The sequence below is a fragment of the Protopterus annectens genome, chromosome 13.part0 (assembly GCF_019279795.1).
Source record: "Protopterus annectens isolate FY-2018-M chromosome 13.part0, PAN1.0, whole genome shotgun sequence".
Classification (NCBI taxonomy): Eukaryota; Metazoa; Chordata; order Ceratodontiformes; family Protopteridae; genus Protopterus; species Protopterus annectens.
The window spans coordinates 161,416,985-161,435,207 of NC_056747.1; the positions used below are offsets into that span (position 1 = coordinate 161,416,985).

An 18,223-nucleotide genomic window follows, 5' to 3' on the forward strand; every position below is an offset into this window, starting at 1 on the left:
ACCACATAACTGTAGTGTTGTCTGTATCAGTAACTGTCCTGGATGAAGTAGGTCCTTGAAGGCTGTCAGGGCATTTTGAACAGCTGGCATCTCTTTTTGACTTGATGTGAAGGTGCATCTGGTTTGCAGGCCATGTGCCCTGAATACATTTTCCTGCCATATGGCCCCCCAGGCATAATCTGATGCATCCGTTGTCAGTGTCTGTCTGGCTGTGGGTAAACTGAATGGCAGACCCTTGTTGTGGTGGCAGGCTTCTGTCCACCATCGAAACTCCTGTTGTAGGCAGCGAATGAGTGCAATTACTGTCTCCGGGCTGTGGCATTGCTGAATCCAAACACTTTTCAGATACCATTGTAGTTTCCTCCTATGCAGTCTGGCATATGGAATTAGTAGAATGCAGGATGCCATGAAACCCAAGGCTGCAGGACTTTCCTTGCAGATAAATGGGTTTTTGATGCCAATTTCTTGAAGTACGTAGTCAGTTGCTTTTGCTTGTCTGGCGTGAGATAAGCCATCTGGGTAGTTGTATTTAAACTTATACCCAGGAATATTCTCTCTTGAGAGGGCACTAGTTTTGATTTCTTTTCGTTTACGGTGTACCCTAGGGCAATTAGTAATCTTTTTACAAACGCCAGATGCTTTAGAAGAGTGTCTTTGTTCTCTGCTTGAATTAGGCAGTCCAAGTAGGGATACATTTTAATTCCTTTTTTCTGCAAAATGCAATTACTGGTGCCAGGCATTTTGTGAAGACCCTGGGCGCAGTAGATAAGCCAAAGGGCAGTGCAGAGAATTGGTAATGCATTGAGCCAGCTATGAATCTGAGGTATCTTCTGCAAGATTGTCTGATTGGGACATGCAGGTATGCCTCTTTTAGGTCCAAAGTTACGAGCCAAGCCCTCTTGCCCAGCATGGGCAGTAGCTGCTGTAGAGTCAGCATCCTGAATTTTGGAACTTCCAGAAACGTATTTAGTATAGACAGGTCCAGTATTGGTCTCCAGGTTTTGTCCTTCCTGGGCACTAGGAAAAGTCTGGAGCAAAATCTTTGCCCCTGCTCTTGTTGTGGTACTTGCTGAAGGGCCCTCATGTTTATGGGGGCTGTAATTTGTTTTTGTGCCTCTGCCCATTGATTGTGTGGCAGGTCTGGCATGCTCTTTGACCTTAGTAGAGTGTGAAAATGGAACCTGTAGTCTTGGGACACTATTGTTCAGGACCCATTTGTCTTGGGTAATCATTTGCCAATTTGATGAAAAAAGTGCTAGTTTTCCCCCTAAGGGGGCTGACAAAAGAAAACTGCTTGGAACTGGTAGAGGAAAGTCATTGGGACTGTTTCCTCTAAGGCTGGGATTTGTCTTCTCCGCTTTTGGAGGTAGGAGCACCCCATTGTTTGGGCCTGTATGAGCCTTGGGGCTGAGATCTGCCTCTGGGACGCCTGTATCTGCCCCTTTGTGGTCTGACACTGGAAAGGTCCAATTTTTAGAAGGCCAGTTCCTGCTCAACCTGGGTGGCTGTACCTGTAAGAAATCCTTGACTGTCTGCATGGATTTTGCTTTATCCTCCATTTTTTTCAACACCTCTTCTGCTTTAGTACCAAACTAAGTATCATGCTGCAATGGTGCATCTAATCATGTTAAAGCAAAATTATCAGGCAGATTCTGTTCCTTTAACCAAGCATGCCTTCTAATAACAGAACCTGTAACAGCGGCCCTGCAAGAGGCCTCCAGTGAATCATAACCACATTGCAAATTATGTTTTCCCACTTGTTCAGTTGCATGCAATAAATCCTGCAATTCCTTGTTCTCTGAGCATTCAGTATTTGTCAACATTTTCTGTTTAAGCAGTGACATTAAATATTGCTGATATTTAAGCATATGAAATTAGAAGTTATGTACCTACCATAACGTTCCATGTTAGTTGTCTTCTCTCGCCTTCTTTCTTGCTGGATGGGTTCGGAGCCCATCCTCGGCTCCGACTCGGCACTTGCTTTAGCTTGAGAACTCCTTTTACCAGCTCGAGGCAACCCTATATCCCATGATGCAAGGCGGAACTACCTCAGATCTCGTTTGGTAGCTAACCTACCCTGCTAAGGACTAACCTAACATAATTAGGAAAACAAGTTCATAATAAGAGTCCTCATATGAAGGCTCAGGAGGAAAACAACCTGATAGGAACTCTTCAAGATCTGTCCAGGCCAGGGGGAAAGAGGGAGGGCAAGAAAGAAGGCGAGAGAAGACAACTAACATGGAACGTTATGGTAGGTACATAACTTCTAAATGTTAAGTTGTCAATCTCGCCTTCATTCTTGCTGGATGGGACCGCGTCCCTAGCACCTGTATCCCGGGTGGCTCAATGGAACAGACTCTTGAGAACTGTGGAACCAAAACTGGCCCTATCTCTGGAGGCCAAGTCCAACTTGTAATGAGAGACAAAGGTATGAGGCGTGGCCCAAGTAGCTGCTGCACAAATGGTATCAATGGGTAGTCTATCCTGAAAGGCTGCAGAAGTGGATAGACTCCTGGTTGAGTGTGCTTTTGGTTTAGAAGACAGCTGCTTGCCTCTGAGGGAGTACACATAGGAAATGGTGGAAGTCAACCATCTGGATAAGGTCACTTTAGAAACTGGAAGACCTATCCTGTTTTCTGCATAGGAGACAAATAATTGGTCCGATTTCCTGAATTGTTTAGTTCTATGCAAATAGTACCTGAGCTGACGATGGACATCCAAAAATGAAGCTTCTGTTCAGCTCTGTCGGAATAGTTTGGGAAAAAGACTGGTAGATCTATAGATTGGTTAATATTGGTTTGAGACACAACTTTGGGGAGAAAGGACGGGTTCGTTCTTAATGATACCCTGTCCTTATGAAAAACCAAGTAAGGGGAACGAATGCAGAGAGCTTGAATTTCGGAAACCCTTCTTGCTGAAGTGACAGCCAGTAAGAATATAGTTTTCCAGGTCAATAACTTCAAAGAACATGAAGCAGACGGTTCGAAGGGAGGTAGCATCAAGGATGCCAACATTAAGTTTAGATCCCATTGCGGAGGAGGATGCTTTATAGGCGGCTTTAGGAGAAAAACTCCTCTCAGAAAGGCCTTGCATAATCTATTAGACATAATGTTATTGTCATGCAAGCCAACATGATACTTGGAAATAGCAGCCAGTTGTACTTCAACTGTAGATGACGAGGATCCTGAATGAAAAACCTCCGCCAGGAAATCTAAAACAGAATGTACAGGAGCAGTAAAAGGATCAATATTCCTGGAATTTGCCCAAATAGAAAAACGTCGCCACTTGCTAGCATGAACAGTCCTAGTGGACGACTTTAAAGAAGACACTAAGATGTCTCTGAGTCAGAGATCATCAGTAGCCTGGCTAGGGAAGGAAGTGGAGCAACCAAGCAGTGAGGTTGAGAGAATGAATGGCCCAGTGCTGTTGACCCGACTGGTGGATCAAGAGATCCGGAACTGGGTCCAGATGCCAGGGCTGCACCAGAAGGTGACGATGCAGAGACGGAAACCAAATTTGTCGAGGCCAATAAGGGGCAATGAGAATCAACTTGGCCCTCAAAACGGTGGCTTTCTGAATGACTTGTGGAATCAAGGGAAAAGGAGGAAAAGCGTACAGAAGTCCCCGGGGCCAATCCTGGGTTAGAGAGTCTCTCAGGGGTTGGCCTGGAAGGGGAAAGAGGGTGAAAAATCGGGCACTTGTTGTTTTGAGGAGTAGCAAAAAGATCGCAACAAGGAGTGCCCCACTTCAGAAAAATCTGATCCACTACAGATTGATTGAGAGACCACTCGTGAGGCATGAGAATGGATCTGCTCAGCCTGTCCGCCAAGAGGTTGGACCTGCCGGGGATGTGCGTTGCTATCAGAAACCGATGAGAGGAGATTGCCCATTGCCAAAGTCTGAGAGCTTCTCGACACAACGGATAGGACCTGGTCCCGCCCTGCTTGTTGATGTACCAGACCACGGGCATGTTGTCCGTTTGTACTGCAATAGTCCCCGTGGGAAGAAAGTCGTTGAGGGCCTGCAACGTTAAAAGCACCGCTCTCATCTCCAGGACATTTATGTGCAGATGGTATTCTATGGGTTGCCACGTCCCGTGGACCATCCTGCCCTGATAATGCCCCCCCCACCCGATCAGAGAGGCATCCGTAGTGACTGTGGCAACTGGAGGAGGGGGAACAAAGGGTCGGCCCTGATGAAGAGGAGGGAAGATATCCACCAATTCAGATGAGTTCTGCACGACTGTGTGACTAAGATTTCGTGCCTCATCGGAGACTGTGGTACGACCACTGAGTGAATAGCATCCACTGCAGAAGACGCATGTGGAAGCGAGCCAGTGGTAGAAGAACAATGGCCGCCATAAGACCTAGAACCTTCAGTATAAATCTGGCTTTGACCTTGTTGCTCTGCAATAGAATCGAACAATTTTTGGATGTCCAGAATTCTTTGATCTGTTAGTCTGGCTAACATTTTGATGGTGTTTAATTCTGCCTATAAAGGTGATAGATTGGCAAGGCAGCAGAGAAGATTTTTCGAAATTTACTGAAATTCCCAAACTCCTGCAAAGCTGCAGAGTGTAGTCTCTGGTCTGAAGAAGCTGACACCTGGTGGTGGCGGAGAGGAGCCAGTCGTCCAAATAAGGAAACACCTGGAATCCTTGACGTCTCAGATGAGCTGTGACCACTGCCATGCATTTGGTAAACACTCTGGGGCTGAAGTGAGGCCAAAGGGCAGGGCTCTGAATTGGTAATGACTGGTCCCTAGCCGAAAGCGGAGAAACCTTCTGGAGCACCTGTGAATCTTTATGTGATAGTACGCGTCCTGAAGGTCTATAGAGCACATCCAGTTGTCCTTGCCCAGAAAGGGCAGAATGGACTGAAGCGTGACCATCCGGAATCTTGCCTTCTTGACAAATCTGTTTAGACTGCTCAGGTCTAATATTGGTCTCCAATCTCCCGTCCTTTTGGGGACCAAAAGAATCTCAGTAGACGCGGATCCTACCTGGTCTGCCGGTACAGTCTGGACGGCTCTTTTTCCTAGGAGCTTTGAAACCTCCTGTTCTGCCAAATCCCTTTGACCGGGTGAGATGTCTGGAAGGGATTGTTGAGGTACGGGATACCTTCAAGGGGATTTTGTAACCCTCGGATATGATCGACTGTACCCACATGTCTTGTGAGAGGGAATGCCAGGCTACTGGGTACAGCGAAATCCTTCCCCCGACTGCCTCCAAGGGTGGACAGTCGGGCAACACCTCAGGGATGCTGAAAGGGCTTCTCAGGAAGAGACTCCCTGTTGCCCTGGTTCTGAGGACCCCCCCCCTGGCTCTAGGGCAGCGTCTATTACTGTTTACCCCTCCGCCTCTGGGGGTAAACTGACCACGTGTGTCCGTGCAGCTCCTTGGGGTTTAGGGAACCACATCTTCCCTCCCTTCTGACCCTTGGGATATGGTCTAGAAGGGGTGGAAAAATGGACTCCAACGGCAGAAAGAGTTTTACCGTCCTGCTCACACCTGGTCAAGGTATCCTTCACCTGAGGTCCGAACAAAGCCGAACCATCAAAGGGGGTATTAGTGAAGGACGCCTTAAAGGGGTCCGCAAAATTACAAAGCCGCATCCAGGCTTGGCGTCTAAGAGCAACTCCTGTGCCTGCGGACCTGCTCGCTCCATCGGCCGCATAGGATATGAGCCGCATGGAGGAGTTGGATAGGGAATTCAGGATTGCTAGCTGTGAGGCAATCTTTTCTTGAGCGCCAGCAGCAGAAGGATCCTGGACCACTTCACCCAGTTCCTTGAGAATATCTCTTTGAAGCCTGGTGAAGTGACAAAGATAGTTCAGCGAACGCATAGCAAAGGTCGCTGAAGAAAACATCCGCTTTCCATACCTGTCCATGGTCCTAGAATCCTTGTTAGGAGGATGGACAGGTACTGAAGGATCCGCCAGTTCCTTCTTAGTGGCCGCCACCACCACCACCATAGCATCCACAGAGACGCCCTTGGAAAGAAACTGTTTGTCCGTAGGGGCCGTGATAAACTTGGATGGTCTCCTGGGGACAGGTTCCACAGAATCTGGAGCCGCCCACACCTTCCAAGCCACTACCTGCATAAGTGGGTCGAAAGGCGGAGACACCCAGGAGGTGGAGGGTCGGGATCCAAAAGCCTCCAGGTATACCGACTCATCCTCGGAGGGATCAATGGATGGCCAATTCCCCCTCAGTTTGAGGAGCTCAAGGATGTCTGAAAAGGAGACGTCCTCAGAGGGGGATCGTGGGAAACCCTCAGACTCATCTAAGTCAGTATCAGATGTAGTAGACTCGGGGGAGTCTGTGTGTTTCCTCTTACACGTCCTCTTCCGAGGGGGTTCACCTGCCGGATCAGGAGAAACTTCGGAAGAGGAGGAAATTCCCAATGGGGAAACCTGGGGCGATGGATCCCTGGGCCTGAGAGCAAGAGGCTGGCAAGAGGTGTCTACAGGCACCGAAGAGGGAGGAGCTAGAGGGATGGACCGTTGACCTGGCTCAGTAGCCAGGACACTCCTCATCACCTCAAAGGCTCCCCTCCCCGGGAGGCCGGAATATCCCCGATCCGAGGATACAGGAATTCCCGGCTCCACTGAGAGGGAAGGCTCCGAGGCCGATGTCGGTGCCGAGCTTACCAAAGCCGAAGCCCCGAGAGGGAGAGCGGGGTCGGACAAGGGTCCGATGCCACTAGCCCCCTTGGAGCCGACAAGGGAAACCAGACGACCGGATCCCTCCAAGGAAGGCCTCAAGGAGGAGATCGGAGCCGAGGACAACGGAGCCAAAGGATGTATCGGCTCCGGCGCCGAAACAGTCGCTGTCCCGAGAAGCTCCGGCTCCGAACTCTGGTGTGGAGTCGGAGGAGGAAGTTCAAGGGGTGAAACAATAGCCGAAGTCTGATGAGACGGGCTATGGAGCATTTGGGCCAGTGCCTGCGACTTCAACAGCCTGCTTACCACCCTCTCTAAGTCGTGGTCAGACAGCCTGGAAGATCTCGAAGATCGGCTCCGATGGCTCCGCTCCGACAAGAGAGGAGACCCCGGAGCAGAGTGGATACTCTGCAATGAAGGGGACCGAGATCTCTTTCGGGACGAAGTCATCGGAGCCGAAGTCCCCTGGATTCCAGATGGAGCCGAAGGTTTCTCGGCTCCGATGCTGGATAAGGTGTCGGCTCCAGCCGGAGCCGACAAGGCCACAGTAGACCGGGTGTCGGAACCAATCGGTGCCGAACCCACTACTTTGGAAGCAGATAGATCGGTTCCAGCCGGAGCCGATCTCAGCTCCGACGGAGCCGGAGCCACCGGAGAAGGCTTGGATACTGTAGCCTGAACCTTCGGTGGCTTAGAAGGTTTTACCAGACCCTGTTTTAGAGGGAGAACCTTCCGGCTTAAGTAAGCCACGGAGGATCAACTTATTCCTCCGTTCCTGCAGGACTCTCTGGCTAAAAGAGTGACACAAAGCACAGGAGTCCTGCAGGTGCAAAGGCCCCAGGCAGTAAACACAAGAAGTGTGACCGTCTGTCAGAGACATTTTCTGACAGCACGAGTCACACTTCTTGAAGCCTGAGACCTTGCCTTCCTTTGACATATTTCTAAGGAAGAAGTCACACACAAACCCCAACAAACACACACAATTAATCCCCTAACACACAGACACACAGGTAGGGATTAACCAATGGGGTCTAGGCCTAACTAAACTTTTATACAATTACCAAAGGAATTTAAAAGTTTTGAACTATAAGGGAATAGGGTGGACTGTAAACACACTACAGACTATGAAAGTGGAAACAAGGGGGAATAAATCCCTAACTAAGCTTTTTTCTCTTTTGACAAAAAATTACTTACCTCAGCTGGCAAAGGAGACCTCTTTCGCTAAGCGGCAAACGAGATCTGAGGTAGTTCCGCCTTGCATCATGGGATATAGGGTTGCCTCGAGCTGGTAAAAGGAGTTCTCAAGCTAAAGCAAGTGCCGAGTCGGAGCCGAGGATCGGCTCCGAACCCATCCAGCAAGAATGAAGGCGAGATTGACAACTTAACATCTGACAATTTAAAGCCCTTACAGCCAGGGTAGCAGAGGTGTAGACTTTTTCCCCCCCATCTGTCTAGAGCCCTAGAATCCCTATCAGGGGGGACAGGGTTTTTTGCAGTGGAAGCTTTAACCCCCTTGGGACCCTAAGATATAGTTTCTGGGTCAGCAGCGGAGTTTTTATAAAGGAATTTATGAGAATCCGGGACCCTGTAGTATCTGTCTGGCTTAGCAGGTGCAGGGGGTAAACAGTCAGGGGACAAGCCGGACTCTGAAAATACATCATCCACAATGTCTAGAACAGGTGGAATGGCAAGGGGTCTGTGCTGAGGAAGTAACAAAGTCTCTGAGCCTTTTCTTAGATTCAGAGTAATCTTGGCTCTCCCAGTGGAAATGCTCCCTCACAGTATGCAGGGTTTCCCCAAAAGAGTAATCCTCAGGAGAAGAGGCTGAAGGAATGGATTCTTCAGCATCAGAATCCTCATAGGGAAGCATGGAGTAATCCTGTTCAGAAGAGGAATTAGAGGAAATAGATACCTGATCAGAAGAATCATACTCTGTCTCTTGCCTAGGCCTCTTATCAGGAGGGGGATGGGAGCCCCTGATCAAAGTAATTAGGTCTTCGGCCATTTTGAGCATCTGTTTTTTTAGGCATGGAAGTCCGAGTAGGAGAAAGCTGTACTTGTTTCTTTGTCTTTAGTGCTGCTTTAGTCTTTGAAGCTGAAAATGGCTTAATGGCTTAATATATGGTTGTGTATGTCTGAAGACACCCTCAGAAGCCGATGCCTGCTCAGCGGCTCCGGACCCATATGAGGGAATGATTTCCGAGTGTCCAATATCTTGAGTATCCAGAGGCCCAAGTCGGCTCCACGTGGGAGTCGGTAGTGGCCTGTGGCTCTGAGGTAGCGGGCGCCAGGGGCTGCGAAAGCACCTCACTGAGAACCAGCAAACCGGCGACTGGCCTAGTAGAGGCTTTGTTGTCGGTTTTGGACCTCGGATGCCTATCCTTGTCCTTGCGTTTTTTTGTAAACTCCGGTTGTCGGCTGTTCTGACGGCATGATATAATTAAATCTTTGGCCAAAGTAATGAAATGCAAAATCGAACCGACGCTTGATAGTGTGCTGGTTAAATCTAGCACAAAACGGACAAGCTAGCAACGTTGTGATCAGGGCCTAGGCAAGGAATACATTAAGAGTGAAAATCCCTATGAGGTATTTGTTTCCCAAAAGAAATACAATTGTAAACTTTTTCTGACATCGGTCTGGAGCAAGAAAAAAGTTTCCCCAATGGGGTACTTGCTTTAATGAAGACTTTAGTTCTGAAATTCGGATTTGAAAATCTCAGGAGTCGGCCGACCGGCACTTGCGAAATGCTTTTGCTTCGGGTACCGCGCGGCAAGAAAGACTGAAGAAAATGGCGTCGGCTGCATCTTTTATACCCCTGGTGCACTGACGTCAGGGAAGAGGCGACAGCAACCGACGCCAGACCTAGACTTTGGAATTCTGACCGACTGAGGGTAGCCTGCCAGCAAGATAACCATACAGTAATGACTGCAACAGTGAAACACGAACATCAATTGGCAGCATACAATATTATGAACTATACAACATCAAAGATAGAATCAGAGCATATAAATGTGATTCCTTAAAATAAGTCAGTGGAATGCACAATTTAAAAATAAAATGAAAGTGAGTACCTATGGGAGAAAAATATTTACTTACCACTATGTAGGCTGTACGCTGAAATGAAAAAAGAAAAGAATATGAAACAGGCAAGAAACTTAAATATTTACATTTAATTTGTGTCTTTTTACATTTGAAGTGCAAGCACCATACACTTTCTCTGCATATGCGGAGATAAGTAAACATACACACAAACATTTATTATTTACACACATATATGCACAAAATGTGTGTTAAAGTACACAAGTAATACACAACTCATTTTTGCACAAAGTTAAGATCTGCAACTAGTCAGGTACAGAATGCGAACAGTAATGGAGAAACTGATAATGTGACCTAGAAACAAACATTTTCTGAAGCCTATGGCTATGGGAATGTGGTAGTAAGCATCCTTTAGGTCAAGCGTTTGCAAATAACTCAAAGGAATTAGGAGTAAGTAACAGATTCTGCAAAATTAGCATTTTAACTTTGAAACTTTCACATATAGTCTTATAAATGAAAGACAGAGTACTGGTCTCTATTTTAGTACCAGAAACATTCTGGAATACAAGCTTTGCCCTTTGACTTAAAGGTATTGTTTATATGGCTCCCTGAGGAGTACATAAGGACTGAAGAACCTAAGGAAAAAATTCTGCTCGTTTCAGAGGGTGGGGAGGTACTCACCTAAAAGGAGTTTTTTTCTATTCAATGCCATCTGTCCCCATTCTGTACTACCTTTAATACCCAGGAGTCAAATGGGAATGTATAAGGTCTGTTTTTGGGACAGATTTGCAGAGATACTGGCCAGGATTGAGGGAAGACTGTAAAGAATGCTGCCATAGTCATCCTGGTTTGTCTCTCTTTCTGAACAGACCCCTATTGTTTGTTGATTTCCTATGGCAATCTCTTTTTTTGGTAATGTGCCAGACAAAATGTTTTTATTTGGCTTTGTGTAAGCGGGAGTGTGATGACATAAGGTAGTACCACCTGTGCCAGGGAGAGTAGAGCAGTGCATGCGTAACTTATGCCAGCATAGCTAGATGCAGTTTTGTGAAGAATTTTACATAATTTGACTATCACACTAATTTGTACAGATGCTTGTGTTAAAAATGCATCAACAATGGGTCCTGCTGGACAAAAAGAGAGATCTACGTCTATGTCACACAGTATTATAGCTGATTAAATGTACATATTTTAACAGAATTCTGGAAGAGAAGAGGTTAATCACAGTTCTGCTAATTTTGATAAAAAATTTTAAAATTAAAAATGTTGTGTTTCTGGTCTGATTACAGCCACAGACAAAAATGTGTGGGAAAACCAGGACTAGGATTCTTACTATGTTGTCCTTAGGGGTGAACTGACTGCTACCCTGGAAGGGTGGACATTTTTGAAATTGTTTTATAGCTTTCAGATGCTGCAACAGATATTAGCAAAGCTCTGGGTGTGTCTTGTACCAGTCAGGTGACCAGATGTGATGTCATTTTGTAACCAGCACTGAAATGATTCTTTAAATATTAGTGAGAGATATGGCAGAACTCTCACAGTAACACTGTTTTTCATAACCTGACAGAAAAGCTCTCTCACAGTTCTCTCTCACAACCACACAACTGATCTTGCCACGCTGTAGTAAGCAATTCAACATCTCATCTTGCTTTGCTGTAGTAAGCAACTTAACTAGGGAACTGTAATTCTTTAATCAGTCAGGAAAATATAGTGACATTAGTCAAGTATTGTTTTTCTGCATTTGTGTGAATCTATCCGACTGTTATTTTTTGTATCTCCTGTGATTGAAACTCTCGTGTTCATTTTAACTAGCTATTCAGTATTCTCATGTTTTCTATTTTATTATTTACTTTAAATATTTATACACCTTTAACTGTTGCTGGTCTTTTAGAGAATACCTTTAACATCTTAAGAGTACTTGTGCTAATTTTGACACTGTGGCTGCTCCTGAAAGCCTATGCTGCAGTGGTCAAACTCTACCATTTGTAATAGTATTCATTTTACTCAGTATAATTGGGCACCCTTGTAAAGCCCACAGAGTAGCTCACTGGTGGCAGCATAATTTCCTTAAACTCTAGGCCGAGGGGACACAGCTGGTAAATCTGTGCCAACCATTTCCAGGTGTGAGTGTGTGTGTTACTTGGAACAGGGACATACAGCTCCAAAGTGGTCAGTGTGGAGTCTTGTTTGGGGCCTGGACAGAGTCCAGACCCAGGTCTGGAGTGTGCTCCCTGTGTGCTTGGGGCACAGAGCTGCACCTGAAAACACTCTATCCATTTTTGTTCCTGGTGACCATCCCTCACCGGTGTCAGTAATGATGATTAACGTTTCTTGATTACTGGCCCAGTGTGTGGACCCTCACAGGGAGGCCTTTAAAATTGTCTTTGGGTACAGAAAATATATTAGAAACTCCCTAAATTTATTTCCCTGTTTCATCATATTTCTGGAGAAACTGAGTAGCAGAAGAACCAAGCAATACCCCTTCTTATCTAAAGCTGAAGCCAAAATTTCAGACTTTTCTTCATCAGCAAACTTTTTAGTTATATAACCAACCATATCTTCTTAGCACTGTAGCAGTGGCCCTAGAAACTATCTGTGCAATCATATACACTCTTCAAAGCATATTTAGAGACCGGAGAAAGAACAAACAGCCTGAATCAAAAGAAAAAAGAGTTCTCTTGTGTAGGAAATGTAGAAAAAAGTATATACTCATCATCACGTTCCATCTGTGTTGTTCATTTTCATTCTTCCTCGACTGATGGGTTTGGATCCAATCCTCGGATCTGACTCTGCCGTTACTAAAGCTCGTGGTAACCAAAAGCTCTTGACCTTCACCCTTACCCATAATGCACCAACCCTAAGCTACCTCCGATCTTGTTTGCTGATTTTACCAGAAAAGGAATGTTTAGCATTCTTAAATCTAGGAGATGTAAAACTGCACATGTTCCATAAAGGAAAAAACTATAGCTGGAACTCAATATAAAGGACAATGATGTCCCTCTAACAGCTCATTCATTCATAAGTTTGCAAAGAGAAGGGATGGAGGCTGATAGGTGGGAACCTGAGGAAGAGTGAAAATGGACAACACAGATGAAACATTATGGTGAACACATCTTCTTTATCTGATGTTAATTTTCATTCTATCCTCAACTGATGGGACACAGTTCCCAGCTACCTACAATCCCAGGTGGACTCTAAGGAAGGACATCCCTGAGCAAATGTGACCCAAATTATGCTCTACCCCTGGAGACAAGATCCACTCTGTAATGAGTAATAAAGGTATGGGGTAGCAGCCCAAGCTGCTGCTCCACATATGTCATCCATGGAAGCTCTGGACAGAAAGAGTGAAGTTGTCATGGACCTAGTTGAATGAGCCCATACTGGTTTTGGTAAGGTAATACCCAATTTGTTATAGATGAATGAAATACAAATCAATCAGTTAAACCATCTGGCTAAAGTTACTTTTGCAGCTGATTGACTATTTCAATTCTGCAAAAAACAATGGGTCCATTTTTCTGATTTTTGTTCCATGCAGGTAAAAACGAAATAGCCTGTGAACATCCAATGAATGTAATGTGTATTTGCTCTTGTTTGCAAAACTAAGAAAGAATAGGGGCAAATTAATGGATTGATTGATATTAGATTCTGATACCACCTTGGGAAGGAAGGCAGCATTTCTTTGTAGCATCACTCCATCCTTGTAAAAGGATCAGGTATGGAAGTTTTGAAGATAAGGTTTAAATCTCTGAAATTTGTCTAGCAGAGGTAACAGCCATTAGAAGGACAGTTTTCCAAGTTACTTAAGCTCACATTTAGTATTAACGTCTGCAGTACCAGACTGAGATCCCATGGGGGAGTAGGGTCTTTAAATGGAAGTTAAGAGTGTCTTGCAAGAAAGCTCTGCATAATTTATGGGAGGCTACTGAAGAACCTACAAATCCAATGTGAAATGTTGATATTCCTGATAACTGAACCTTAATGGTTGAGGAACTAGCCCCTTCTTTAAAAACGAATGCTAAAAAGTCAAGTATGTTATGTATTGGAGCTGAAAGGGGATCAACATGATTTTGTTGTGCCCAGAAAAAAAAAGTTGTGTCTTACCATAACATTCAAACTGTGTTGTCGATCTTCACTTATCCTTGACTGTGGGGTTTGGTTCCGTACCGCGTAACAGACTCTGCCAATATTCCAGCTTGCACCTTCCAAACACACTCAAGCTTAGCTCTACCCAGAATGCTCCTCTCAAGATTACTTAAGACAGAGTATGGATAAGATAGTGATAGACAAGAAATAACAGATAAGAGACAATGTCTGTATTAAAAAAGCAATAATCCAGTTGGTAGGGTTAGATCCATTCCACCAAGAAGCCCAAAAGGCAGGGAGAAAGAGGACAGAGATGTCAAAGATAAGTGAAGATCGAAAACACAGATGGAACGTTATGGTAAGACAACTTCATCTGTTGTTGTCAATCTTCACTTAATCCCTAACTGTGGGACAGAGTCCCCAGGTACCAAAATCTTGGGATGACTCACGGAAGAATATTCTTCAGCACTATTGAAGCAAAAGATGCTCCTCCCCTAGAGATCATATTCAACTTGTAATGAGTAATAAAGGTATGTGGGGATGTCCAAACAGCCATTGCACATATACCATCTATAGAATCTCTGGCATGGAAGACTGCGGAAGTGGCTATTGCTTTCAAAGAATGTGCTTTTACGTCCCAACAGTTGTACTTTTTTTTGTTATAAATAAAGGTTATGCAGTTCCTGATCCATCTAGCCAGAGTAACCCTAGAAACTGGTTTGCCCAGAGTAGCAGTAGAAAAATGAAACAGCTGAATCTCTTTGTTCTGTGACGATAAAAACGTAAATTGTCTGAACATCTAGCAAATGCAGACAATATTCACCCTTGTTTTAAAATCTGGGAAAAAAATATGGGAAGTTGTGCAGTCTGATATTAGTCTCGGGTACTACTTTTGGTAAAAAGGAAGGATTTGTTCACAAAGACACCGTATCCTTATTAAAGATTAGGTAAGGAGGTTTGTAAGATAAAGCCTGCAACTCAGATATTCTCTTAGCAGACGTAATAGTAACCGAAAAGGTTTTCCAGGATAAATACTTCAAACTGCAATTCGCTGATGGTTCAAATGGAGGACAAATCAAAGACTGTTGTACCATATTCAAGTGCCAAGGTGCAGACGGATCCTTGTATGGAGGTCTCAATAATAGGGTTCCTTTAAGAAAGGCTTTACAAAGTTTGTTTGACATCAGAGACATGTCATTTAGAGCATTATGAAAATCTGAAATTGCAGCTAGATGAACCAGTCCAGTCGAGGAGGATGCCTCTGCATCGAAAAACAGTGCTAAAATTTCCAAGACCTTATGAAATGGTGCAGAATATGGGTCGAGATTATGGTCTGCAGCCCATTTTGAAAATCTTTGCCACCTGTTGCTGTATAATGATCTAGTCAAAGGTTTATGGGAGGGAAAGATCAATTCATTGAACTGGGGCCATAAGGCTAGTATGCCTGGCAATCACTGCAACAGGAGAAGCCACGGAGTGAGCTTGAGATTTTGAAGATTCAGATGGAGTCCCTCTGGGTGGGACAACTGGTCTAGAGCTAGGTCCAGCATCCAAGGTTTCTGAATTAAGTGAGGCCACAGGAAGGGAAACCAAATCTGTTGAGGCCAGAATGGGGCAATGAGAATTATCTTGCTTTTCAACCAGTTTGGTTTTCTTCAGAAACTGGGGGAATGACAGGAATCTGGTGAAAGGAATACAGTAGACCAGGGTGGGCCAATCGTGAAGGACAGCATCTCTTGGTGACTCGCCCAATAGTTTCTACCACAAAAAGGTTGGCAACACTTCTGAGGCATCAGAATGCTCCTGCTTACTTTGTCTGCGATCACACTGGAGCTCCCCGGAATATGCGTTGCAATTAGAAAGCAGCCGGATGAAATTGCTCATTGCCATGCCCTGAGTGCTTCTCAACAAAGAGGGTAAGATCTGGTTCCCTCTTGTTTACTGATGTACCAAACCACTGACATGTCTGTTTGGACTGCAACTGTTTCCAAGGGGAGGGTTTATTGGAATGCTTGCAACACCAGGAGCACTGCCCTCATCTATAGAACGCTGATGTGCAAACTGGCCTCTAAATGGGGTCAAGTGTCTTGGACCATCTTTCCAAGATAATGTCGCCCCACCCTATCTGGGATGCTTCCGTGGTCACTATGGCTTGAGGTTGAGGAGGGACAAATGGATGTCCCAATAGAAAGTAGTCGGAATGCAGCCACAAACTCAGGTCCTTTCTGCATAAGGTGATCAGTATTTGATGGGACATTGGTTGATTTAGTAACGGCCATTGCGAGGCCAAGAGCTACTGCAGAATTTGCACATGAAACCTTACAAGGGGAACTAAAGAGATGGTGGCCAACATAGATCCTACAGTGTGTTACACCAGTCTTGCAATCACTGTTCTATTGTGAATAATCTGTCTGACTTGTGATTTTGTTCTTTGAAGTCTTTCTTACAGTAGAGACGCAATAAAGGTGCTTGTGTCTAACACTGCCCCTATGAACTCTAAATGCTGTGCTGGCTCTAGATGGGATTTTTTTGTAGTTGACAGTGATCCCTAGCAAAGAGCAAGTATGAAGAACTTAGTTCCTTGCCTGGAGCAGTAGATGCCTGGTGGTTGTGGTAATGAGCCAGTTGTCTAGGAATGGTAAGACACTATCTTTGCAGTCTGAAGTGAGCTGTGACCAGTGCTATGCATTTGGTGAACACCTAGGGGGACTGTGGTAAGAGCAAAGAGCATGGCTCTGAACTGATAATGACTGGTTCCTAGCCAGTAGCGCAGAAATCATCTGGAGTATTTGTCATTTTTATGTGATGTTATGCATCCTGAAGATTTACTGAGCACATCCAATCGCCTTTCCCTAGGAACAGGAGAATAGACTTAACAGTGACCAGCCGGAATTTGGTTTGTTGAACTCACTTGTTTCAAGACACTCAGATCCAAAAACTGGTCTCCAGTCCCCCATTTTTTTTTTTGGCACTAAAGAATCTCGAGTAAACTCCAGATCCTATCTGGGTTTGGTGGAACTGCTTGGATGTCTCTTTTGTCATGCAGTTTTTGAATTTCAAGAACAGTTGCATCCCTGTGACAGGGTGGAACATCTGGTATTCTTCTCTGGCTATTTGGGTTGTTTTGAAAATGGAATATTGTGACCTCTAGTTATAATCCTCTGCACCCAATTGTCCATTATGGATAACCAGGGCAGGCACATGCAGGGAAAGTCGTCCTCCGACTTCCTCCAGAGGACAGCAATCAGAACTCCATTCTCGAGCACTGACAGGAGTTACCAGGAAACAAATCCCTGAACCCCGATTTTGCGGACCACCTCTGTTTCTAGCATGGCATCTTCCATTACAATTCACCCCTCTGCCCTTGGGGGGGGGGTCATTACTATGAGAGTCCTGAAAAGGCTCTTGGGACTTTTTGAACCATAGCTTGCCACTCCTCTGGTTCCTGGAGTAGGGCAGTTGAGTGGAAAAGCATGTGTCCACAGCAGAAAAGGGTCTTTTCCATCCTTCTCAAATTTGCAAAGGGTCTCTAACTTTGGGGCAAAAAAGAGATGTTCTGTCAAAGGGAGCATTGACAAAAGACTGAAATGTTTCCGCAAACTAATATAAGCACATCCAGGCATGTCTCCTCATGGTTATGCAGAACCTGCTGCCCTAGTCATCCCTTCAGCTGCATGTGCAATGAGCCTCATGGATGAAATGCCTATTGAATTAAGACTTACCAGCTGGGAAGGTACTTTAGCCCGAGTCCCCTCAGCTATAGTTCCTGCTAGAGTGTCTGACAGCTCCTTTATCAGATCTAGTTGAAGTCTGGTGAAATGTGCCATGAATTTCAAGGACCTAAGCACGAAGGTCGAAGCGTGTATGTGCTTCCCAAATCCATCCATCTCCCTAGACTATTAGGCGGATGGATAGTACGACTTTCATCAGCAAGTTTCTTTTTAGCGGCTGACGCAATCACCATGGCATCTACTGGCACCCCTTTAGCCAAATGTTACTGATCCACAGGAGCTGACAAAATATGATCTGGTCTCTTAGGGATTGGTTTCATGTAATCAGGAATCTTCCAAGCCCACTACACAAACAACTTAATTAGATCATCAGTGGGCGGAGAGATCTAAACAGAAGATGGTCGGGCATAGAAAGCCTCTAGGTATACTGACTCCTCTGAAGAAGGTTGTTGGCAAGTCCAGCCACCCCCCTCTGTTCAAGGATCTCTAGAATGTTACCGAACAAGACATCTTTTGGGAGTGACCTTGGGGAACCTTCTCCTTCATCAAAATCAGTATCTTTTGTGTAAGACTCTTCAATGGAGTCCAAGTGCTTCCTCTTTCACTTTCTCTTCAGGGGCACCACCTCGGTGGAACTGGTCGGGGAGGTGTCTTAAAAAAAGACAATAACCATGGTTAAATCCTGGGGTTTCTGTGCCCGCTGTCCT

At 45.3% G+C, this 18,223-nt stretch overlaps 1 protein-coding gene across 1 annotated transcript in view; it reads right to left on the reverse strand.

Annotated features, from left to right (window-relative positions):
* CPAMD8 (C3 and PZP like alpha-2-macroglobulin domain containing 8) overlaps positions 1 to 18,223 on the reverse strand; it is a 7,231,600-nt gene that overhangs the window by 7,167,883 nt on the left and 45,494 nt on the right. The window contains exon 2 of the mRNA XM_044054766.1: positions 9,760 to 9,777. The gene's annotated coding sequence lies outside the window, so the exon portion shown is untranslated. The remainder of the gene's footprint in view (positions 1 to 9,759; positions 9,778 to 18,223) is intronic.